This window comes from Podarcis melisellensis, assembly GCF_964234715.1.
Source record: "Podarcis melisellensis genome assembly, chromosome: W".
NCBI lineage: Eukaryota > Metazoa > Chordata > Lepidosauria > Squamata > Lacertidae > Podarcis > Podarcis melisellensis.
Window position 1 is genome coordinate 816,725 of NC_138535.1, and position 26,077 is coordinate 842,801.

At 48.1% G+C, this 26,077-nt stretch overlaps 1 long non-coding RNA gene across 1 annotated transcript in view; it reads left to right on the forward strand.

Annotated features, from left to right (window-relative positions):
• Window positions 1–19,458, forward strand: part of LOC309361320 — a 367,676-nt gene extending 348,218 nt beyond the window's left edge. The window contains exon 2 of the long non-coding RNA XR_014164418.1: window positions 18,568–19,458. This is a non-coding gene — a long non-coding RNA (uncharacterized lncRNA). The remainder of the gene's footprint in view (window positions 1–18,567) is intronic.
• Window positions 19,459–26,077: the final 6,619 nt, after the last annotated feature.

Here is a 26,077-nt window from a genome sequence, read left to right on the forward strand (position 1 = left end):
GAGAAAAAGGTTCCCTCTCTTTCCAGAGGGTTCCTAGTTCTCCAAATGTCGATCAAGTCCATGGTGTCAGTGAGTTCAAAGAAGGTCTTTGGTAGTCTCCCGTCCTTAGATATTACTTGTCTTTGTGCCTTGTCCATGTTTGTGGAGACAACTCCGTTGAAATCTCCCATCATTATAATTTTAAAGTCCATAAAGTCCATTAAAGTCTCATGCAACTTCTTGAAGAACTCTGCCTTCCCCTCATTGGGTGCATAAACTCCAACAATTAAGATCTTTTCTCCTTGAATTTGAATTTCTACTGCCAGGTATCTTCCTTCATCATCTTTGAAGATCATTTTTGGTTCCCATTTTTCCTTGGCATAAATCACCACCCCTCTTTTCTTAACTTTGTCTGAGGAAACAAATTCCAGTCCTAATCTCTTATTTATCAAAAGTTTCCTGTGTATCCTGGCAATATGGGTTTCTTGCAAGCAGATTATATCTAGCTGTTCTTTCTTTAATATGTGAAAAACTTGATCTCTTTTTCGGGGATGGCTTAGACCATTACAGTTCCAACTCAGAAGTTGCAGGGACATTTTTGTTATTGGGTATTTTTCCCACCCACTGCTCCAAGTTCTTGTTCCTCGTCAGTCGGTGCTGGGTTCAATCCAAACGATAGGTTTGTAATATCCAGTGTTTCCCTCTCTACAGTTCCTTTCTGAAAGTCCTCAGAGTTTCTCTCCAAAAAGTGTTCTTTGTCTTGAATTGTTTTTATTTTGATTTTCTTCCCTTTGAAGTTGAAGGACAACCCTTGTGGGAATTCCCACCTGAATGGAATGTTATTTTGTTTCAATAGGTCGACTAAGTCTTTAAATTGTGTTCTCACCTCCAAAAAGTATCTAGGAATATCTTTAAAGATCTGTATTTGGGAATTTTTGATAACCAATGCCCTCTGGAAGTGTAGATTCAATATTTTGTCTCTTTCTTCCTTGGATCTGAGAGTAATTAAGCAATCCCTTGGCTTCTTGCCTTGCTTTCTGCCGATCCGGAAGGCTGTAGTTATTGTAAAATCCTCTTCCTCTTCCCCTAACTCTTCGCTCCAAAATTCTTGGAACTTGTCTGTAAGAAATTCCCCGAGCTTGTCCTCCTCCTCCTCAGGTACCAGTCTCAATTTCAAATTCTTGCCTTTCCTCTCCAATTCCATGAGGGCCAGGGCTTCATCATGTTCATGTACCTTCTTTGCAATAGGAACAAATTTCCCTTTGGTTTCCTCGGCCGTGGTCCTCGCGCTTTCAGCTATTTTCCTCGTCTCTGTACTTTCCTGAATTAAACGATTTATAGAGTCTGTATTAGTCGATATTATTGTCGTGTTCAAATCCAATCTTGTTGTCAATTCAGTCAGTTTCTTGGAGTTCTCTGTAGTTTGCCTAGTAAGTGATTCTAAAGATTCATTTATCCTGAGTAGAGCCTGTGTCATGGAATCCATTGATACCGTTGTTGTTCTTTCCTGTGTTGCTGCTGCTCCTGTCAAGGAGCCTCTTTTCTTTTGAGCCTGAGCCTGTTTTGCTTTGGATCTTGTTGATATTTCATCCAGTGGGCCGCTCATATCTCAAGGTCGTTCCCACAGGAACAGTTGCAGTTGGAAAATCCCACTGTTTCTATCTCAATGCAGCAGTCTCTCTTTTAAGCCTCTAGAGGGAGTACACTGTATCCAGTACGAAAACAAAGAAACAGGGAAAGAAATAGCCATACAAAGTTCCAAAAGCGAAAGTCCAAGTAAAAACCCTACTTTGTTGCAATTTAAAATGTTACAGTTTTTGTCCACTAAAGTCCCGTTATTTTATTTCAGATAAATCTTACTTTGTATCCTCAATCTAGTTTGACAGTTCACTTCAGGCGCTCACTGCTCCGGCAGCCTGGCCAGAGGTATCGGCAGTGGAAAGTTTCCCGTTCAAAACTTCTTTCTTTAAGCAGATAAAATTAAGTCAAATTTCATCCCCCCCTCTCCTGCTCATTGGGGGGGGAGGTCCTCTTCCGATGTCAGGTTTAACAGGGTTAAAAAGCATAAATGCGTCCCCTTTAAGCACAGCTTACTCTTTTCGTTGCTCAGTCAATAATGCAGTTCCGGGAGGCAGACTTCCTTAATTTTTGCCTATCCCGTTTTCAGCCGAATCTTCTTAAATTTTAAAGTCCCGTTCCCTTTATTTGCTGTTCTTACTCACGGGTGTTATTTCCAATCGGTAGTTTCAGGAAGGAATCGGCGCTCTCCGTCAATGGCGACGCGGCTTCGCTCCGTGAGCTGGGTTGCGATCCTCAGCACCGCGCTCACACCCGATGCCGCTCCGGAGCCTTTAAAAAGGCTCTTTCGCGATACCGGGGGGCGCAAAGGTGCCCACCGAATCTCCTTGTTCACAGGCTTCAGCGCCTGTGATTTTAGGGGTCCCCCGCTCGCCGTAGCGGGTCAGACCCGAACTCACGGAGCAGTCCTGCTTCGGAGCTCGAAGCAAGGACCGCCATTAACGCTGGCGCCGACCGGAAGTCCACAATTCAAAGTGTTGGTGCTGACCTTTAAAGCCCTAAACGGCCTCGGTCCAGTATACCTGAAGGAGCGTCTCCACCCCCATCATTCTGCCCGGATGCTGAGGTCCAGCACCGATGGCCTTCTGGCGGTTCCCTCATTGCGAGAAGCAAAGCTACAGGGAACCAGGCAGAGGGCCTTCTCAGTAGTGGCGCCCACCCTGTGGAACGCCCTTCCAGCAGATGTCAAAGCGATAAACAACTACCTGACATTCAGAAGACATCTTAAGGCAGCCCTGTTCAGGGAAGTTTTTAATGTGTGGTATTTTACTGTATCTTTGGTTTTTATGGAAGCCGCCCAGAGTGGCTGGGGAGGCCCAGCCAGATGGGCGGGGTATAAATAATAAATTATTATTATTATTATTATTATGAGAACACACCTAGATCTTCCATGGACCTCATCTCTTTGTCCATTGCCCTGTGCCACTTACCTGCTTCTTCCTGAGGTAAACTCTGAATATCCTCGAAGGATTCAGGTTCACACCTGGCTGAACCTACCCAGACGCCTGAAGCATCATACCGATCAGGAGGCCTCCTTGTCCTCGCTGATCTCCTCAGTATGAACCCTGGTGTCACTGCTGCCTCACTGGGTCCAGCTAAATCATCCTCAACTTCAGTGTCTTCCCCCTCTGACCTGCTGCGCCTCTTGGGCCTTACAGCTGGTCCAGCAGGTGAGGAAGGCTCACTCTTTGGCTCAGACTTGACACTTGCCTGAGGAGGTGTTCTAGGTTCCCCCCTCTGAGGGATCCTGAACTGTCCCTGCCTTGGACTCTGTCCCTGTGGTGGACCTTGTTGCTCTGGACCATGGTCCCCAGCAACAAGTTCCTCTTCCTCCTCAACACCTGAGTCATAGAACGGCTGTGGAATCACGTCTGGATTAGGGTGCAGACGTTTCCAACCAGCTTGCTCACATAACTCAGCACTATTGCTGATAACCAACCTTGACTGGTTTCCGCTTGGGTACGCGAACCACCAGGCCTTTGAGCCAGGCTCATACCCTACAAAGATCATTCTTTTAGATCTTGGCTCACCTTTCTTGCGTAGAGCCTTTGGAATAAGAACCCAGGCCTCACAACCAAACACACTAAGGTAGTGTACCTTAGGTTTCTTTCCATGCAGCAAGAAATAAGGTGTATTTCCTACACTTGAGTTGTACATTCTGTTCTGCGTATGAACTACGTAGCGCCAGGCCTCAGACCAATATTTCTGGGGTAGCCCTGCATCCCACAGAACAGAAGATACCGCTTCCTGCACCGTCCTGTTCTTTCTCTCTGCCAGCCCATTCTGTTGCAGAGAGTAAGGAGCGGTCAATCGGTGGCTAATCCCCTTCTCCCTAAAGAAATCCTGTAAAGCAGAACCAGTGAATTCAGAACCTCTGTCACTTTGATAGCCACGCAGTCTGGTGGAAAAGGTTACCTCAACAGCGGTGATCCAATCCCTGATTATTTTAGCCGCCTCCCCTTTAGTTTTCAGGGCAAATGTCCAAGCAGACCTCGAGAAATCATCAACCAGAAGCAGAGAGTACTTTGATCCCCCCAGTGACTCAACTGACATGGGTCCACACAAATCTGCATGAATTAACTCAAAGGGTTGCGTGGTCTGTCTCTCTGACTTTGGATAGGAGCATGTCACAATCTTCGCCTGCTTACAAGCATTACAGTCTAAAAATTTGTCACAAGCTTTAAATTTGCACCCTTGTGTCAGTTCTGGCGCCTTCTTAATAAACCCCCAATTCAGATGTGCGAAGCGCCTGTGTCAAATATGCGAACAACCATCGTGGGGCGCTACATTCACACATTGCCCCTTTGCATCTTCGGTGTCATCCTCTTCTGTAGAAACAGGCACATCTACAACAAACAACTTGCCTTTAGACTGCACTGTATACAAGTGCTTCCCATTCTTGGAAAACTCACATTGGGTACCTGCAAAAGACACACAAAAACCATCAGCAAGTAAATCATGCACACTTAACAAACAATTGGCTAAACCTGGCACCGCAAAAGCTTTGACCTCATGTTTAAGAAAGGAACAGTAAAAAAGCCCTGACTCTCTAAGTCTTCCATCTGCGAGCGTGACATATTTATTAGTTTTTACTGTCCTGCAATTCCTTAAAAGACCAGCAGATGGCACGAGAGTGTTCGTCGCTCCAGAGTCCACCACAATAGTCAGAACGTCTGGTTGTTGACATTCCTGGAGCATCGCCATAGCAACACTCCCCTTGCTGCCCCCCTCCTTGGGGCCCCTGCAGATGTCCTCTCTGGTTGTCACGGCAACAGACTCCCCCCTGGCAGGAAGACTTGCCCACGACCTTCACAGCTTCCGTAGATGCAACTCTCTCAGTTACCATGGAGACTGGACTTGTCTCGGCGTTCCCACACTTCTGCGAAGCTCTTATCTTTTTTTGCTGCAGGTGGCTGGCCTTGAAGCCTCTAGCTGCATTTAGCTTCGCACGGCTAGGCTCCAGCTCACGGCGTAAACAACACTTGGCAGCCTTTGGAGAAAGAGGCTTCTCTGAGCTTTCACTGCTCACTGACCCCCCCCACTACTCACGAGGCTTCCAGGACCTTTGCCTGCACCCCCTCTGATGGGTACGGGGCTCCCGACTCTTGGCCTCTCTCCTGGCTCCTCACACAGACACGTTGCAGCATCCAAACAGCTCTCAGGCACAGCAGCAACAGTCCCTTTGCCCCCCCCCCGGTGGGGGCTCAAAGCTCCTCTCAGCTTTGTATAAGCTCTCAAGCAATCTGGCCAGCGCCATCTTGGCTCTCCCTCTTTGTTGTAGCCACATCTCGGCCCTTGCTTCCCACTCCAGCTTCACAAGCTTTCCGGAGTGCTTGCCAAGCGGCCTCTGGCTTTCTTGCACCCTGTAACACTGGCACTAGATAAGCTTCCACATTTTCAGCCAAAATTTCTAACACACACTGCTCCAAATCACTTTGCACTGCAGCCGTCTCTGCCTCTGCTTTCCCAGCTGCAGACTGTGGGGGCTGGACCAAGTCCCATAATTGCTCACCCACCAGCAGAAATTCCATTTCAAAACTTCATTCTAGCCAATTTTGGCTACTCAGTTTCTGACCCGACATTTTAAACCCAAAGCCATGTCCCTGGGACTGAGCCATGCTTTCCCTCTCCCTTCTGTGGCTTGAGTACTCACTCATTTCTGCCAACCGGGCGTCCTGGAAAGTCTTGGCATCGAAGCTCCTTCTCTGTCAGCCTCCTCCGATCCGCCCTTTGAAGCCTTGGCAGTCAATCAAGCCGACGTTCAGTCTTTTAAAGTCTTCCAAGCCCTTTCTCACACTCTCCGCGTTGACCCATAACCTCTTCGATAGATTTATTGCTTTATTGTTTGGCGCCCAGCCACGCTTCCCTTGCGGACCTCTGCAGCTTCTGTTTACGCAGTGTAGCTTCAGAGCATCATAAAGCAATTAGCAGAATTGCACAGCGTCTTTGTGTAGAAAGGGCAGTAAATAAGTCCAGACATTACTTCTATCCTATTATCTCTTTATTGGAAACAAATAGCGTATTTACAATCCATAACAGCCATCAGAGTGTAGCTGCATTTTCTCTGCGTCCTTCTCTCAGTGCAGCGACTGATCAGAGTGGAAATCGAAAGCACTCTGCTCACAGCATAACAAGCTGTTTGCGTCAAGTCCTGGCTTACTTCCTGTGCTGGTCCCAGGGGGGATGAGGTATTTTACCGTAGGCCAAGATCAACAGGGAGCCGGGCAGGTCAGCAGGAACGGAGGTAGGGCAGAAGCAGGAGTCCAGGTGGGGAAGCAGGAACACTGGTAAGGCAGAAGCAGGAATCCAGGCGGGGAAGCAGGAACACTGGTAAGGCAGAAGCAGGAATCCAGGCGGGGAAGCAGGAACACTGGTAAGGCAGAAGCAGGAATCCAGGCGAGGAATAGGCACACTGGGAGTGCCAAACAAGGACTGGGTAAAGCAGATACTTCACAACGACGTTGCTCCCGCAACCTGAGACCGGGCTGCCTGACCTTTATCTTCTTCTAAGGCCGGGGGCGGTCCCGGCCCCCAGAAGCCCCGCCTCTCTTGGCCTTAAGGCGAGCACTCCTCCTGGGAGACACCAGTTCCCTTCGCCTCTCTGCCCTAAGCCTCTGCAGATCAGGAGAGGCCGAAGGGTTACTGGGTCCTGGAGGAGGCTCACCTGTAGCCACTGAGTCTTCCAGCACCTCTGGGGCCTGAATGATTTCACCTGGTGCCTGCTCTTGAGTTTCCTCAGCAACTAGGCCTTGCCCCAGTTCAGCCGGCCCTGGAGGCGGGGACTCCTGTGCCGGCTGGGGTTCCTCCGGATCGCTCTCAGACTCGGAATCCCAGGCCATCACACCATCCCCCCTCCCAGGCCCCCCCCTCACTTGAGGGCCCGGACCCGGCTTGCTGGGGTACGCTGCATGAAACTCCCGGATGCAGGCAGGTGCGTGGACGTTGACCGCTGGTTCCCAGGAGCGGTCCTCTGGCCCATACCCCTTCCAGTCAATGAGATACTGCAGCCTTCCCCTGCGGTATCGGGAGTCCAGAATGCGTTCCACCTCGTACTCTGGCTCTCCCTGCACCAAAACTGGCTGCGGTCGGGGACGGTCTGGGTGGAACTCGTCGGGTGGGGCCACCGGACTCAGAAGGGACCTGTGGAATACCGGGTGAACCTTCAGGTTTGCTGGCAACTGGAGACGGAATGCCACAGGCGAGACCTGGTCCACAATAGGGAACGGGCCGGTGAACCGGGCGTCCAGCTTCCGCGAAGGTCGAGAAGGGTGGAGGTGGCGAGTGGAAAGCCATACCAAGTCACCGACGTGAAGTTCCGGCCCCACCTGGCGGTGGCGGTCGGCCTGGACCTTGTACGCCTCCTTGGCCTGGCGCAGCTGCTCCATCAACAGCTGTTGCTGGGACTGGAGCTCCTGAAGCCACTCTGTCACCGCAGGGACCGCAGATGCCGGCAGCACATCCGGAAACAACCGTGGGTGAAGGCCATAACTGGCTTGGAACGGGGTCTGCTGGGTGGACGCATTCACCGCGTTGTTATAAGCGAACTCCGCCAATGCTAGGTGGTCGACCCAGTCGTCCTGCTGGTAGCTGCAGTAACACCGGAGGTACTGTTCCAGTACCGCGTTCGCCCGTTCTGTCTGGCCATCAGTCTGTGGGTGGTAAGCAGATGAGAGACAGACCTCTGTTCCGAGGGCCTGGTGCAAAGCACGCCAAAACCGGGACGTGAACTGAACGCCGCGGTCGGATACTACACGCTCAGGTAGGCCATGCAGGCGGAAGACATGCTGAAGGTACAGCTGCGCGGTTTCCTTAGCTGAGGGTATGGATGGGCAGGGGGCACAGTGCACCATCTTCGTGAAGTGGTCGGAGAAAACTAGAAGGCAGGTGCAGCCACGAGACGGGGGTAACTCCACTACAAAGTCCAGAGAAACTGTGTGCCAAGGACGTGGTGGAACCGGCAACGGCTGAAGAAGGCCGGGGGGTCGCCCGGTAGGCCCCTTGGCCCGCCTGCAGACGTCACAACCAGCGACGTAGCGAGCCACGTCAGCCTTCAAGCGGGGCCACCAAAACTCACGGCTTACCAGATGGGTGGTCCGATACCGCCCAAAGTGCCCCGCCGCTGGAGCGTCATGGGTCATCCGGAGAACCTCAGCCCGCAGCGGCCCTGGTGGGATGTACAGGCGCCCGTGGTGCAGCAGAAGACCCTGATGCGAAACCAGCCCTGGATACTGAGGGCATGATCCTTCGGCCAGTTCCCGGAGTCGTTCCTGGGCCCAAGCGTCGACCCGTTGCTGTTCCCGCACCCGAGCCTGCAGTGGCTCAACCTCCTGGGTGGCCAGGAATGCAGCTGGTGGTAGGATCGTGGTGGGTGCTGCTTGCTGAACCGTGTCTGTGTTGTCTTCAGGTTTCCGGGACAGGGCATCCGCCTTCTGGTTTTGGGAGCTAGGGATGTAGCGGATCCGGAACTGGAACCGGGAAAAGAACAACGCCCACCGGATCTGCCTTTGGTTCAGCTTGCGGGTGGTCTGGAGGTATTCCAGGTTCCGGTGGTCGGTTCTCACCTCCACCGGGTGTCTTGCTCCTTCAAGATGGTGGCGCCAAACCTCAAAGGCCACCTTGATGGCCAGCAGTTCCCGCTCCCACACGGTATAGTTACGCTCCGCTGGAAGGAGCTGGCGGGAATAGAAGGCGCAGGGTAAGAGTGGCGCTTCCGGTTCGTGCTGCTGAGACAAGACGGCACCGAGAGCCGTACTGGAGGCGTCAGTCTCTACCACGAAGGGTCGAGAAGGATCCGGATGCTGCAAGATTGGCGCTCTCTGGAAACAGGCCTTCAACCCTTGAAATGCCTCCTCCGCCTCCTTGTCCCAGGAAAACGGCGTCTTGGGGCGCAGAAGCCGGGTCAACGGGGTGGTGCGGTGAGCATAATCCGCAATGAAGGTCCGGTAATAGTTGGCGAACCCCAGGAAACGCTGTAGGTCCTTGCGGTTCCGAGGTGCCGCCCATTCTCGAACCGCTGCCACCTTCCCAGGATCCATCTGCACCCCACCTGGTGAGAGTCGATGACCCAGGAAGTCCACTGACTGCTGATGGAACTCGCACTTGCTGAGCTTTGCATACAGACGATGCTCGCGCAAGCGCTGCAACACGGTCCGGACATGGCCCTCGTGGCACGCCGGGTCACGAGAGTAAACCAGAATGTCATCCAAGTACACCACCACGTACTTGTCTAGCAAGTCCTGAAATACGTGGTTGATGTACCGTTGAAACACAGCAGGCGCGTTGCACAAACCAAAGGGCATAACCAGGTATTCAAACTGTCCGTACCGGGTCCCGAATGCTGTCTTCCACTCATCCCCGGCGCGGATCCGAATCAAATTGTAGGCTCCCCGGAGGTCTAGCTTGGTGAACACCTGCGCCCCTTGCACCCGCTCCAGTAACTCCGAAATAAGGGGCAAGGGGTACCGGTCCGGGATGGTAATCTTGTTCAGGGCCCGGTAATCATGGCAAAGGCGGAGCTCCCCACATTTCTTTTTAACAAAGAGCACTGGCGCAGCAGTGGGCGAGGTAGAAGGTCTAATGAACCCCCGCTCCAGGTTCTTGCGCAAGAAGTCCTGCAAAGCCTCGCGCTCTGGCTCTGTTAACGAGTATAAGCGACTCACCGGTAGAGGCGCTCCGGGCTGGAGGTCTATGCCGCAGTCAAAGGACCGATGCGGCGGCAGCTGGTCTGCCCCCCGTTCCTCGAACACGTCGTGATAGTCCCGGTACTCCGCGGGGAGCGTTGCAGCAGCCTCCTCAGTGGGCGCAGCTGCTAGCATCTCAGTCTCAGCAGACGGACTGGGGTCTGGGAAGTGTACAGTCCGTTTGACCCAATCAATCTGCACATTGTGATCCTCTAGCCAGTCCATCCCAAGCACCAGGGGGAACCGGGGCATGGAGGCAATATCCAGAGTTCGCATCTCACGGTGCTGCTGGAGGCAAAGGACCAGGGGCTGGGTCTCTCGAGTGACGGCGCCCGAACGCAGTAGCCGTCCGTCGATTGCCTCCACCTGTACCGGTTCTGGCTTGTTCCGAAGTGGCACCCGATGCTGGGCAGCAAAAGCAGCGTCCATATAAGAGCGGGTTGCCCCTGAATCCACCAGGGCATGGGTAAGAATCCATGGCCCTCCTGGAGGGTATAGATGTACCGGAACCATAAGGTGTTGTACTTCGATTGGTGCGGTCCCATTCTGTGCTGTTTGGGACCCCAGGGAGCCAGGACCATCAGCTACTGGGGTTGGCGGTTTCTCAGGACAGGATCGTGCATAGTGTCCGCTTCCGCCACAATAGAGACATAGATTCCCCTCCCGACGCCGCGACTTCTCTGCGGGGGAGAGGCGTGGCCGCACTGCCCCAAGCTGCATGGGTTCCTCCAATGACTCAGCTGGGCCTGTGGGGCTGCTGGTGGACCCCGGGGCCGAGAACTGGAGGTGCCGGCGGCCCCGAGCCTGACGCCGGTCCTCTAGCCGATCGTCTATCTGTAGACTCCGCTGAATAAGAGCGTCTAGCGTGGTGGGGCGTTCCATTGTGGCCAGCTGGTCCAGTATCTCATCTGAAAGCCCCTCGAGATACTGGTCCCGAAGAGCAGAGTCGTTCCAGGTCAAGTCCTGTGCCAGCAGCCGGAATTCTGTGGTGTATGCGGCCACCTTGGACTTGCCCTGTCTCAACCGCCGAATCGCCCGGTTGGCTTGACTCCCCTTCAAAGGGTTGCCGAACGCGGCCTCCAACAGATTGCAAAACCCCCCGTAGTCTGCCAGCAAGGGGGAGTCTTGCCTGAGCAGCGGCAACGCCCACTTGGCCGCCTGGTCCTTTAACAAACTAATCAAAAAATGCACCTTGGTGCGGTCGTCGGGGAAGTTCCGGGCGCGCCCCTGAATATACAGCTTGGCCTGGGCAAGGAACATGGGAAAGCTGGCCGGAGCCCCATCAAACTTCTCAGGCAAGGCCACTGGGTACTTGCCAGAAGCCGGGGCGTCGGCCCCAGGAGCCGGTAGGGCGTCCAAACGCTGCTGTAGTGCCGCAACCACGTTACTGAGCTGCTGCACGGTGTGCGTCAAGGCCTGGTTCTCCTGGGCTATTGCCAACAATGTAGCCGCTTGGTCAGCCATGGCCTCTGAATCTTCCCGAACGCACCCCAACAAAGAGGGAGTGCGGGTGTGGCGGGAGCAAACTGTGCTGGTCCCAGGGGGGATGAGGTATTTTACCGTAGGCCAAGATCAACAGGGAGCCGGGCAGGTCAGCAGGAACGGAGGTAGGGCAGAAGCAGGAGTCCAGGTGGGGAAGCAGGAACACTGGTAAGGCAGAAGCAGGAATCCAGGCGGGGAAGCAGGAACACTGGTAAGGCAGAAGCAGGAATCCAGGCGGGGAAGCAGGAACACTGGTAAGGCAGAAGCAGGAATCCAGGCGAGGAATAGGCACACTGGGAGTGCCAAACAAGGACTGGGTAAAGCAGATACTTCACAACAACGTTGCTCCCGCAACCTGAGACCGGGCTGCCTGACCTTTATCTTCTTCTAAGGCCGGGGGCGGTCCCGGCCCCCAGAAGCCCCGCCTCTCTTGGCCTTAAGGCGAGCACTCCTCCTGGGAGACACCAGTTCCCTTCGCCTCTCTGCCCTAAGCCTCTGCAGATCAGGAGAGGCCGAAGGGTTACTGGGTCCTGGAGGAGGCTCACCTGTAGCCACTGAGTCTTCCAGCACCTCTGGGGCCTGAATGATTTCACCTGGTGCCTGCTCTTGAGTTTCCTCAGCAACTAGGCCTTGCCCCAGTTCAGCCGGCCCTGGAGGCGGGGACTCCTGTGCCGGCTGGGGTTCCTCCGGATCGCTCTCAGACTCGGAATCCCAGGCCATCACACTTCCCTTGTAAGCCCTTCCCCCCTCAAGCATGAGATACAGAAGGTTAAAAAGTCCCACACTGGCTGTCCCCGTTGGAGGTAATGAGTGTTAAGAAAATTAATATGAGGAAAAAATGGGGTACATACAGTGAATTGGTGACTAAAGAAGGAGGGAAATGGAGATTGAAGCCATACGAACAAGTCAAAGAGCATATATATGATTGGCTGCATTATCGTCAGGTAAATGAAATAATTAAAAAAGATTTGAAGGGAAAAGGTTATGTAGAAAAGGAATCAACTTTCCAAAAAGACATAATAAACAATGAATATAAAATTCTGTCAAAAATGTATAAAATATTGCTGGAGTGGCATACTAAGGATGAAGAGGTTAAATCGGTAATGATACAGTGGGCAAAGGATTTTGGGTATAATATTCAATTTGACGAATGGGAAAAATTGTGGAAAGAGAATATAAAATTCACGGCATGTACGCTGCTGAAAGAGAATGTAATGAAAATGTTTTACAGATGGTATATGACCCCTGTAAAATTAGCAAAGATGTATAAGGTTGATAACAAATGTTGGAAATGTAAAGATAAAGAAGGGACGTTCTTTCATCAGTGGTGGGAATGTAAAAAAGTAAAAAGTTTCTGGGAAATGATATACAATGAGATGAAAAAAATGTTAAGATATACTTTTGTGAAAAAACCAGAAGCTTTTCTTTTAGGGATGATAGGAAAGGACATAAGAAGAAAGGACTTTAAACTTTTCCAATATGCTGTAACGGCAGCCAGAATCCTGTTGGCCCAGAAGTGGAAACAAGAGGAGATACCGACGATAGAAGAATGGAGACTAAAACTGATAGACTATGCAGAACTGGACAAATTAACTGGAAAAATCAGATATACTAAAGACCAAAAGTTCATCGAGGACTGGGGAAAATTGGTGGACTATCTGAAAAATATATGTGTTACAAATACAACGTTAGTGGGATTTCAAGAGGCACTGTAAAAAATTAAATAAGTATTGTTTATTAAAAATAATGGGATTAAGGAGAAATAATGGCAATATAAAAAAAGGGAATGCGTATTAAAGATACAAAAATGGATGACTCTCAGAGACGCTGAAGGAAGTTCAAAACAGACATAATTTGTTGTATTCGGGTTAAAATGTATAACTGGTTGAAAATTAATAAAAAATTATTATTAAAAAAAAGAGATACAGAAGGTTAACCCTTCACTACACCCAACAGTTTTCATAATTCCGTATCATGATTTTATCCTCCACGTTTGTCTCTGACTCTGTGACCCTCTATCATGTCAGAAGACGGATGCTTTTTCCATGGAGTGCAGATTTGCCAGTGTGTTGTACTCTATCAACTGTTTTAGTTTTTTGATCGTGCCACTTCATTTAATTGCCTCCATTCCAGGCTTCTGTCAAGCACTTTAAATATTATTACTTTGGCAACTCCCAAATTGTTAGTATTTCCCATCCAGCTGTTATCAGAGAAACCGAAAAAACCTCCTTCAAAGAATCCTTGTTGATTTATTCTTAAGCAAAATGCTTGCTATGTAGCCAAATCAAATCAAATCAAATTTTATTAAACAGTCACAGACCAGATTAACTCGTACAGCTAGTCAGCGAAGCATAACACCGGAAAAAACAAAGGACAATTTCAATACAAATTAGGCCATAACAGCAATTTAAAATTAGGAGGACTTCCGGGTTAGCGCCATCGACTAATGGCGGATTCCCTCCGAGCTCCGGAGGGAATCGGCTCCGCAGGATCGGGTCTTGTCCGCGGCGGCGACGCGGGGACCCTTAAAAATCACAGGCGCAGATTCCTGTGAGCGTGGTGACTCGGCGGGCACCATTTGCGCCCCCCCAAACTGCGAAGGAGCCTTTTTAAAGGCTACGGAACGGGGACGGGGTACGGCGTGGTGCTGTGAGCAGACTGCTACTTCTGCGGAGCGAAGCCGCGTGCCATTGTCGGAGAAGCGCTGACTTTTTCCTTGGAACATTTGGACTAAAAATAAGAACACGTGAGTAAATATGGAATTCGGAATTTAAAGAAAATTTTGATGAATTAGGAACGAGCGGGGAAGGGTTAAAAAGGAAGTCCGCCCCCCCTCTTTGTAGATATTTTAAAGCAAAGAGCTTGCTATCTAAGGTCGAGAGAATCTTCTTTTCTTTTTAAAAGCTTTGAACCTTCACGATTTGACACTACAAGAATTTTACTGGAGGATAAAAGTAACTTTGGGAGTTAAAGTTTCACACACACCCCCGAACCCGGGGGTACCCCACAAGAAGAGCCTGTTGATGAAATACTGAAGAGTTTGACAGCTGTCAAACTAGCTGTCAAAGGAAAGGAAAAAGGGAACTTTGTTTTTTGTCGCCTCTGTTGGCTATATTTGTTGCAACTTTTTGAAAATAAGAGAGAGTTGATACAAACTAACTTGTTTACTGGGTTTGAACTGAAAGACAGTAAAATACTAAAATCCCCCTTGTGGGGGGTAGGGATATTACAAGAATGGCTGAAGGAAAGAAAAATCAAACTGAACTTAATAGAATACTTGCTCTCCTGGGAAAATTACAAAACCAGACTGATGTTTTGACTACAAGTGTGAACACTTTGGTCTTGGCAGTAAATAACATTGCTGAAACTGATAAGGAGTGGAAGCAAGAAATCTACACAACTGAACAATCAGAGAAAGCGGAGAGCCATGAGAATATGGAGAAAGAGACACATGCTGTTTTTGAAGAAAAGGAGGGAGGAGTTCTAATCTTGCAAATGTCAAAGGAGAGCTATAATTCGGGGCCTGACAGGAAGGCAACAAAGGAGAATAAAAATTTGAGATGGAAAGTCTGGCTTGAGATGGAAAACGAAGACCTAAGGATCACAGATCTGACCAAGGGGGATGTTGGAACATGGGGAACTTTTGGACTTGAGAGGAAGATGAAATTAGGTCTGGAATACCCCACAAGCGTTAATTTTAAATATGGAGGATTAGTTGGAAAAAACATGGACCCTGAGGGGATGGAGCCCCTCCGAGCCCTGGGGCCTAACATCAAGGACTGTCAAAGAGGCCGACAGAGAGGAACTGAGGGTGATTTGAGAGCCTCGGATGTGAGATCTCCAGGCTAAACAGCAAATGATGAACAATTGGGGACCAAAACCGGGAAAGGGGGGGGTGGAGTTTGGTTATCCAAAGGGTATATAATTATAAACTACTTTCTTTAAATGTGTTGATTATTTGAATAGAAGTTGGGAAAGCCGTGGAAGGGAAATTGGCCGACTTTAAGAAATATGCTTAAGTATAAGAAATGACGTATAGGTATTTATGTTTAAGTTTATATAAATGAAAATTGGTTTTCAGAATGGTCAAATTAAAATGAAAATAAGAATTGCAAAAATAATTTAAGGAAATGGAAGAAAGAGGAAAGGTAATACTATAATATGTAAAAATGATTAATTGAAGATTGAGAAATAAGTAATAAGAATTTGCTGGAATAAAAATTGAATTGGAATACAAGAAGGGGAGGTGTGAGGAGGTCTGAGAAAGAAGTTATATGAAAATAAGCATTTGAAACTTCATATGTTTTTTAATTGTTCTTTTAAGGTTTTCTTTTTGTATTTTTGTTACTTTTTTGTTTATTTTTGTTATGTCTGTTATTGAAAATGCTAATAAATATTCATTAAAAAAATTAAAATTAGACAGCATAAATAAAATTAAGTATTTGCCTTCGCCTGCATATTGACATTGGAAAGCTCTTGTTTCCTGCGCCTAATAGCGGCTACACAGAATTTGGCAACATTGATCGTAATTTCAGGAACTCTGTCTTCTACCAAGGCTCTCATACGTTGGAGTTCTGGTTCATTTTTAAGCTTTTGTAGAACTGGGGCAATAAAGGTCAGGCGTAGATCTTCGTAGTAACTACAGTGCAGCAATTCATGCAGACTTGTTTCCACTTCCGATGAGCCACATGGGCAAACACGTGACTCATATGGTTTGCCCTCATATCTGCCTAGCAACAGGGCAGAGGGCAGAACGTTAAATCTGGCCAGGGTAAAGGAGTGTCTGTACTTAGGTATTTGTAAATCAGCCAGATAATTTGCGGGTGAAAACCCTCTCCCAAAGTCTCTAATTGTGGCATGTTTATCCATTTTGCCCATATGACATTGCAGCTCTATGTCCCTAATGCGTTGAAGCACTTGACTTCTGGCTCTCTCATATCCTGCCGCTATCAAGATCTGTGGGGAGAATCCCAAGCTTCTTATCTTTTCAAACAGGGAAGCTTTCCAGGTAGAATGAAAGGTGTCTAAGTGTGTTAAAGGAGCCAAACCGGCCGGGGAAAAAATAAGTTTTAACCAGTAGTGTATCTTTAGAATCCACAACTGACTATGTAGCCATATATCAAACATGACGATCAGTTAGCCTTTGGAATCCACCGAGTCCCCCCTCCGGGCCCTGTTTTTGCAAACAGTTGCATATTAAATATTGTCTCCAATCTTTGTAACCAGCCATCGGTTAGCTCCTGTTTCTCTTAATCAGGGTGGTATTTCAGATATTCCATAACTGCGTAGTAGGCGCCATTTTGTTCTTTGTTTTCTTCTTCAACAGGCATTTCAAATCTTAAAAGAAAAGCGGCTGCAAATAAGTCCCTATTATATATTAAAGTCCATCTGTGCTCGCTTTTTAAATAGCAATTTAGGTTCTTAATGAGGCTTGGCATGAAAAATGAATTGTTAATGTTTGAGGAAAAAGAAAAAACATACCAATCCCCTCCAGATTCCAAACATCATGATGAGGAGCTCTTTGAAGCTCGATCTTTTACACCAGAGACTGTACATACTGCAGGGTTCCCTCCCCCCACCCGGCTTCGTCAGTTCAGAGCATGTCTGTTTGTTTTTCAAATCTTTATATTTTCCCAAACAGATGCGGCCTGCTATGGGGTGGCATTGCAGGAGTGTTAGTCTGTCCCTTGCTCCGTGACCGAGTGCCCCTGCTGTCTGCCACATCAGCAATCTGGGGCAAACCGCGGGTCATCGAGACAGTCCTCCCCTGCCCTGGGGAGGCTGCCAGGGCTAATTACCCCATATCAGCCCTGAATTATTGGAAGGGCTGGACTCCAGTCATGTGGGAGTTCGCCATTTCCCACCACCGGAAACAGGAAGTCTTGCTCCAGGGGTTCTAATGCTTATCTCAAGGTAAGGTTTCCTTGGGTTGAAAGGCAGCACATAGAATCATAGAATGATAGAATTGTAGAATTGGAAGGGACTCCGATAGTTATCTAGTCCAACCCTCTGCAATACAGGAATCTCAACTGAAGCATCCGTGGCAGATGGGCATCCATGATGGACTCCGCCGCTGGCCAGAGGAGCAGGGGCCATGAGGAAGCTGCCTCCCAGGAAGAACTGCAAAGCAAAGTGAAGGTCACCTTGGCCCCATCAGTCAGCCAAAGAAGGAGCAGCTGCAAGGAGCTCACTTCACTGCTCCCTGATGGAAAGAACACTCTGCTCCAAGTGCCAGTCATCCTGGGGATGCAGAGGAAAGTAAAGGGGGAAAGGACAGTGATGTAGCATGGGTTGCCAGAGCCCGGGGCAAGGCAAGTATCCTCGGCACCGCCCACCAATGGGCTGGAATGAAGGGGCAGCAGCTTGGTGACCTACCTGAGTGGCAGCCACAGCACCCTGTGAACATTGGGCACAGCAGAGAGCAGGATGAAGGATTGCTCAGGAGTAGGTATCTTTTGAAAGCCTAGGCTCCTCAGTCTGCCCATGCAAACATTAGGAGATTTTCTGTGTGAGGGGGAAGACACACTATTTATTCATTTATTTATTTATTTTTATTTGCTTTGTTTTTCTTTTGACATTTCGTGCCCCTAAGAATTTTGCACCCAGGACAACTGCCCCTGTGGCTCCACCCATACTGTGTCACAGGGAAAGAACAGCCATTCAGGTAAGGGACAATCAGCCAACCTGTGCTGGTTAAAAATGCCGACTTCTATATCTCTCCTCCTTTAGCTTCTCTTCTTTCTTCTGGTGGCACGGACTCTCTTCATTGATATGAGCTGCTTGAAGAGACAATAATTATCTGAAAAATAGATTAAAACTACTGTCAATAAATCATAGCTAAATAAGGCACCATTAACCCACCAAGCCCCTCCATGGATCACTGCCTTGCCGTGGCAAAGGGCCTTGAATAACTCAGAGAAGCTATGAGCTATGCCGTGCAGGGCCACCCAAGATTGACAGGTCATAGTGGAGAGTTTTGACCAAACGTGATCCACCTGTGAGGCATCTAATCATAAGCCTGCATTTTATCAAAGCTTATATATATTTCAATCAGGGCCTGTATATTAAAAAGAGCTTAAAGATTTTCAAATGTTTCATGCCAGGCAAAAGACCAGCTGCCTAAAAGGCCTTGGCAATTCCTCCTAGACAAGGGGCCCCTTGATTTATAGCAGAAAACAATTCTCAAAGTCGTAAAAGGGGGAATTTCAGGCTGAGAGCGAGGACACTGACCCTACATATTACAGAAGATAAAAAGCAGAGATAAACATAATTAGGAATGGGCAAATAGTAAAATAACACCATAAGCCTCCCATTAAAACTTGAGCCGTATTTTCCTAAGGTTAAAAAGGCCAAGAGCAATGGAGAAGCATCTAGCTGGCAGAAAGAGAGCATTTTTGGGAAGTCTTTTCTAAAGCTGTTTCTTTCTTAAACTGAGAGAGTTAAAGGGCAATAAATGTTGGGAAGAGCTAATGGGAAAAGCAGCTGGCTGAGGGGGGGGGGTGTAAATTGAAGAGGCTTCTTTTGAAGCTGTTTTTTACTGAGTTCCTTTTTTACTTTACAAAGGCCTTATTCCTTTTAAAAGGCTACCTATGTTATGTATTAAATATATTGGCTTAAATGTAATTATGCAAAGGATTTAAGAAATGCTAGATTCTTATTTCATATAGTTGTAAGAGTTGTATTTATCCTGAAATTAAGTCAGCCACCAGCCTAGCCCCCCTGCCAGACAGGAGACGCCATCGAGCACTCCTGATATATAGTTGTCAGGCATTTGTTTAGAAACCTTCAAATGAAGGAGATCTTTCAATGTTGATGTGAACTCAAGATCCTTGACATATGTTTAAGATAAAAAATTAAGATTAACCATTTGTTTTAGAAGGCAATAGGGCAAGGAGGGCAAGAGGTGAGCTGGTAATTAAGATTCCTTGTTGAGACACATGTAAGATATATTACTACTTATTTGTCATTTATAGATGTAACAATATATAGCTCTTTGTGTTCCATATAAGGACAGAAGGAAGTGGGTGTATCTTTTGTGATTGGTTCTAGCAAACAACCAATAGGAATTTTAACCAGGCTGATTGGACAGAGGCAGCCACAGGAGGAGCAAGGGGGCTGGATTAAGGGAATATAAGTGCTGGCCAGAATGGCAGGAGGCCAGGCCAGAGCTTGGTAACCATATACCACTGTGCCTCTCATTTATTTGTCTGACAAATAAATTATTATTTTAATTTCTCTATTGCTGCGTTGAATATTTCATTCCAGCTAAGCGTTAACCACAAACAGAAGGTGCTACACCTGGAGCAGGAACCGGCAAGCCACTCCAGTATCTCTGCCAAGAAAACTCCATGGACAAAGACAACAGGCATATAAAAGTTATGCTGGAAGATGAGCCCCTCAGGTCGGAAGGCGTCCAACATGCTACTGAGGAAGAGCGGAGGACAAGTACAAGTAGATCCAGAGCTGATGAAGAGGCTGGGCCAAAGCCGAAAGGTCGCTCAATTGCGGATATCCCTGGAAGCGAAAGGAAAGTCCAATGTTGTAAAGAAAAATATTGCATAGGAACCTGGAATGTAAGAACCATGAACCTTGATGAGTTGGATGTGGTCAAAAATGAGATGGCAAGAAGAAATATTGACATCCTGGGCATCAGTGAACTAAAATGGATGGGAATGGGCAAATTCAGTTTAGATGACCATCATATCTACTACTGTGGGCAAGAATCCCGTAAAGGAAATGGAGTGGACCTCATAGTCAATAAAAGAGTGCAAAAGCTGTACTGGGATGCAATCTCAAAAATGATAGAATTATCTTGATACGAATCCAAGGCAGACCTTTTAACATCACAGTAATCCAAGTCTATGCACCAACTACTGGTGCTGAAGAAACTGAAATTGACCAATTCTATGAAGACTTACAACACCTTCTAGAAATGACACCAAAGAAGGATGTTCTTCTCATTATAGGGGATTGGAATGCTAAAGTAGGGAATCAAGAGATAAAAGGAACAACTGGCAAGTTTGGCCTTGGAGTTCAAAACAAAGCAGGGCAAAGGCTATTAGAGTTCTGCCAAGAGAACAAGCTGGTCATCACAAACACTCTTTTCCAACGACACAAGAGACGACTCTACACATGGACATCACCAGATGGGCAGCATCAAAATCAGATTGATTATATTCTCTGCAGCCAAAGATGGAGAAGCTCTATACAGTCAGCAAAAACAAGACCTGGAGCTGACTGTGGCTCAGATCATCAGCTTCTTATAGCAAAATTCAAGCTTAAACTGAAGAAAGTAGGGAAAACCACTGGGCCGGTAAGATACAATCTAAGTCAAATCCCATATGAATACACAGTGGAACAGGTTTAAGGATTTAGATTTGGTGGACAGAGTGCCTGAAGAACTATGGATGGAGGCTTGTAACATTATACAGGAGGCAGCAATGAAAACCATCCCAATGAAAAGGAAATGCAAGAAAGCAAAGTGGCTGTCCAACGAGGCCTTACAAATAGCGGGGGAGAGAAGGCAAGCAAAATGCGAGGGAGATAGTGAAAGATACAGGAAATTGAATGCAGATTTCAAAAAAATAGCAAGGAGAGACAAGAAGGCCTTCTTAAATGAGCAATGCAAAGAAATAGAGGGAAACAATAGAATGGGAAAAACCAGAGATCTGTTCAAGAAAATTGGAGATATGAAAGGAACATTTCGTACAAAGATTACCATAATAAAAGACAAAAGTGGTAAGGACCTAACAGAAGCAGAAGACATCAAGAAGAGGTGGCAAGAATACACAGAGGAATTATACCAGAAAGATATGGATGTCTCGTACACCCCAGATAGTGTGGTTGCTGACCTTGAGCCAGACATCCTGGAGAGTGAAGTCAAATGGGCCTTAGAAAGCATTGCTAATAGCTAGGCTAGTGGAAGTGATGGTATTCCAGCTGAACTATTTAAAATTTTAAAAGATGATGCTGTTAAGGTGCTACACTCAATATGCCAGCAAGTTTGGAAAACTCAGCAGTTGCCAGAGGATTGGAGAAGATCAGTCTACATCCCAATCCCAAAGAAGGGCAGTGCCAAAGAATGCACCAACTACCGCACAATTGCACTCATTTCACACGCTAGCAAGGCTATGCTTAAAATTCTACAAGGTAGGCTCAAGCAATATGTGGACCGAGAACTCCCAGAAGTGCAAGCTGAATTTCGAAGGGGCAGAGGAACCAGAGACCAAATTGCAAACATGCGCTGGATTATGGAGAAAGCTAGAGAGTTCCAGAAAGACATCTACTTCTGCTTCATTGACTATGCAAAAGCCTTTGACTGTGTAAACCACAGCAAACTATGGCAAGTTCTTAAAGAAATGGGAGTGGCTGATCACCTCATCTGTCTCCTGAGAAATCTCTAAGTGGGACAAGAAGCTACAGTTAGAACTGGATATGGAACAACTGGTTGGTTCAAAATTGGGAAAGGAGTATGATAAGGCTGTATATTGTCTCCCTGCTTATTTAACTTATATGCAGAATTCATCATGCAAAAGGCTGGGCTGAATGAATCCCAAGCCGGAATTAAGATTGCCGGAAGAAATATCAACAACCTCAGATATACAGATGACACAACCTTGATGGCAGAAAGTGAGGAGGAATTAAAGAACCTTTTAATGGGGGTGAAAGAGGAGAGCGCAAAATATGGTCTGAAGCTCAACATCAAAAAAACGAAGATCATGGCCACTGGGCCCATCACCTCCTGGCAAATAGAAGGGCAAGAAATGGAGGCAGTGAGAGATTTCACTTTCTTGGGCTCCATGATCACTGCAGATGGTGACAGCACTCACCATCGCTCTGGTCCATGGGGTCACGAAGAGTCGGAGACGACTAAACGACTAAACAACAACAACAACAACAAACAGCCAGCTGTTGCGCGTGTGGTCATCAATCAGAACCAGCGCATATTTGGCTCCGCCCATACTGGTTACAGACATCGGCCCACACAAATCGGCGTGAATTAACTGAAAAGCCCTAGTGGTCACCCTCTCAGACCTTGGGTATGTGCATGTTTTCACCTTTGCGTGTTTGCATGCCCTGCAATCTAGAAACTTAGCACATGATTTCAGTTAGCACCCTTCAGTGCACTCTGGGATCTTCTTCACGGTCCCCCAGGACACATGGGCCATGTGCCGGTGCCAGAGGTGGGCACACGCATCATGGACTGGAATGTTGGCACACTGTGCTTGAGCCACCTCCGTGTCATCTGGACCTGTAAAAGAAGCTTCTATCACAAACAGCCTGTCTTTACATTCAACACTGACTAGTTGCTGTCCATTCTTAGAAATATAACACATATACACACTCAAAACACACTCTGTAGTTCTCAGCAAGAAAAGCACTGACAGATAGCAACGCGCAGGACAGTCCAGGAACAACAAACGCCTGTATCGAATCCTGTAAGAAAGAACAAAACAGTGAGCCAGTCTGCGTGAGAGCATGTTTAGTCCCATCTGCTAAACAAACAGTCTTCCCAGAAGATACGGAGGTGCAGTTCTCCAGGAATCCACTAGAGGGCACGAGATGATGGGAAGCACCCGAGTCTATCACAAAAGCCAGCACAGCGTCTTGTTGACAGCTCTTGACTGCTGCCATAGAGGCTGCTAAATGTTTTTGTTCAGAGCCGTCTCTGCCAGCTGCCTTCGGCTTTCCTTTCCCACGTTTCAAAGAGCCCTTTATCTGGTTGCTAAGGGAGATGGCCTTCGGCTGTTCCTGTGCCTCCACTGGACATTGTCTCACAAGATGGGAGGGGGAGCCACAGCGATAACAGTGACGGGAAGCAAAAGCTCTCACAGCATCCTCTTCGGCCATTTCTGCGTTCCCTGCACCCCCGCCTTTGGGTGCACAGCCTGGGCCTGCACACTCCCCAGCACTCTGGTTGTGGGCCTCTACATCACGCGGCCTCTCGGAGACAAAGCAGCTACTCCCAGCTGTAACTTCAGGAACATGGCCAGCAGCCCCCACCGGGCTCTCGGCTTCTCCACGGCCCTCGGCTTCCTCCCGGCCCTTGCCTCCTGCTGAGCTTTCACACAGACTCCTCAGCACTTGCCAGGCGGCCTGAGCCGACTCAACGCCCTCCAGGTGGGGCAACAGCAAAGGTGCGGCAACACTTGCTTTCAACATACATCTTTGCTCTATCTGCTCTCTCTCTCTCAGCAGAGCAGCCTCCAGGTCTGCTGAGCCATCTCCAGCAGCAGCTTGCATGGGTGGGGCCGGATCCTTCTGGACTGGACTCCAGAGCCCTGTGGCCAAAAACCACCCCCTTGCTCTTCTGGCCCAGACTTCCCAGGTCTGGTCTGTGAGCTTTTCAAACGGGACATCATAACAGTCCTGGAGCTCAGCCATCTCCTCCCCCGGTGCTTCCATTGGGGCTTTGAAGTACTCACGCGTACCAACCGGCTCCGAGGAGAGGCCTCCAGCGACTCTTTGCAGCACACAGCTTGCAACCAGCCAGCTCAGGCAGAGCCTCAAAGCTGGTCTTTTCTTCCGGCAGCCAAAAACAGCAGCTTTCCAGCTTTTTCAGCTTTCTCAGCACACAGCACTTCAAAGCAGGCTTTCTCTATCGGCGTATCACTGTTGTCCATAACCTGAGCTGATTTATTGCCCAGATAAGCCTGGCGTCCGGCCCACTTTCGCTGCGCCAGGCCTCTGCATTCCAAAGTCCACATTCCAATGCTCTGAGCAAAAGCAGAGTTTGCAGCAGTCAGAGAAAGCTGCTGTCTTCTGTGCTACGTCAGTGTGCTTAAACAGACTGTTGGCGGCAGTGGAAGACAGGAGTGTCTGGCGTGCTCTGGTCCATGGGGTCAGAAAGAGTCGGACACGACTAAACGACTAAACAACAACAACAACCCACCAAGCAGAATACTCCATTTCCCACACAACTCGCAAACTTAAATATTTCTGTTTGCCACTTTGGGCAGCTTTGCAGCAAAGTGAGGAATGGTGGGCTCCTCCAGATAAACTGTTCATTGAGCACTTGTCCTGAGCTGCTTTCACAAAGCTTATGTGGGGGTTAGATTATATCCATTATGCATTCCTTCTTATTTGTTTATTGTGGTGGAGGTGATACAATACAGTGGTACCTCTGGTTATGTACTTAATCCTTTCCGGAGGTCTGTTCTTAACCTGAAACTGTTCTTAACCTGAAGCACCACTTTAGCTAATGGGGACTCCCGCTGCTGCCGCACGATTTCTGTTCTCATCCTGAATCAAAGTTCTTAACCCGAGGTACTATTTCTGGGTTAGCGGAGTCTATAACCTGAAGCGTATGTAACCTGAAGCATATGTAACCCGAGGTACCACTGTATTGAGCATTTGTCTTGCATTCACCCTGATTTGCTTGTCCACAGTTTACATGTCTTCCTGTTACTTGTTCTGGAATTTTCAGAGCATTTTCCCATCACCTTCCTAGTTGGAAAAAGCCAGTTTCTTTTTTAAAGTGGATTTGTATTCTAAATTGTATCTGCTTGGTGGCTGGTTTCTAATTTTAACTTTTTATATGGCTATATCCTTTTTATGTACTCTTATTGTAATTGTTTTCCAGGCTGTTTTTTTTTTAAGTAAAAAAAATTAATAGCAGCATATACATGCTTTTAAATAAATGAATAATGGACAATTTTGTTGTGCTGGCATGAAATAATAAGTTAATCCAACTAAATTGCACAAAACCTGAGCTTCCAGTGCCCCAGTTAAGTATTTTTATTTATCTACTTGATCCGTATTCCAGCGCGCTCTCCTATCCATCTTGCAACAACCACGCGCGCCCCTGCAAACGAAACTCCTCATTTCCAGGTGGCGGCAGCAGGTGGCGCCATAGCTGCGGGGAGGACGGCTTTGAACTGCAGCCAGACTCACCTGCACATCTGCAAGAGAGGCAGACACTTGTACCTGGGAGGATAGTGAAGAGAGGCATAGCCATTACTAGAGGTAAAATAATAATTGTAGGACATCTGCTTCGTTGTCAAGGACCAAGAGGGAAATAAAGCCCTTGTCCCTTAGCGAAAACCTGCTGTTTCGTTTCCCCCAGACTGCGCCCCCTCCCCACCAACTGCTCTATTTGTTTGGATGCCAATCCAGTTCTGAAGCCTGTAATTGACCCCAGAGATTGGAGTTTAACTTCATCAAGTGAGGAGGCGGAGGGTAGGGAATGTTCGGATACTGCCAGGGAGACAGAGGCATCAGGCAGGCCCCCAGTCATCTCCGGACGATCACCGGTCTCCCGTGGAACAGCATCAGTCAATTAGCGACACGAGCCTCAGAGACATTCCAAGGCCCGTGCACACCCTTTCAGCAGAGTCTCCACAACGAAAGGATGCAGACAGAAAAGCATATTTACAGCTTTATTCAACGTAGTTCAGAACAAAGTAAAAACATGACTGCTTGCCTCCGTGTCCAGGAAAACAGCTGGAATAAAAGCTATATACAAAACGGAAACTCCCAGCGAGAACTGGAAGTAAACAGGCATGTGATACACAACAATCATGCCTGACCCTTTAAGGTGGAATGGAACTATCCTAACAGGGAAGGGGTGGGGGGAGATAAGTAACCAAATGAAAATAATATTAATAAAGGAAACCGTGTTGGAAGGAGAGAGCATCTGGCTGCTCATCACAGCCTTTTTGCTTTTCCTATTCCAGCGAGGGGGCCAGAGGAAAGGGGGGGGGCGGTTCTCTTATTTCCTAGTGAAGTTACTCATGTTCTGGGTGCCAAGGTGAGCAAAGGGAGAGGAAGGGCAGTTGGAGACAGAAAAATAGTTTATTAAAATAAAAAAAAAAGTTGGGTAGGGGGTATGCAGACCCTGCAAGAATAGGACCAACCCA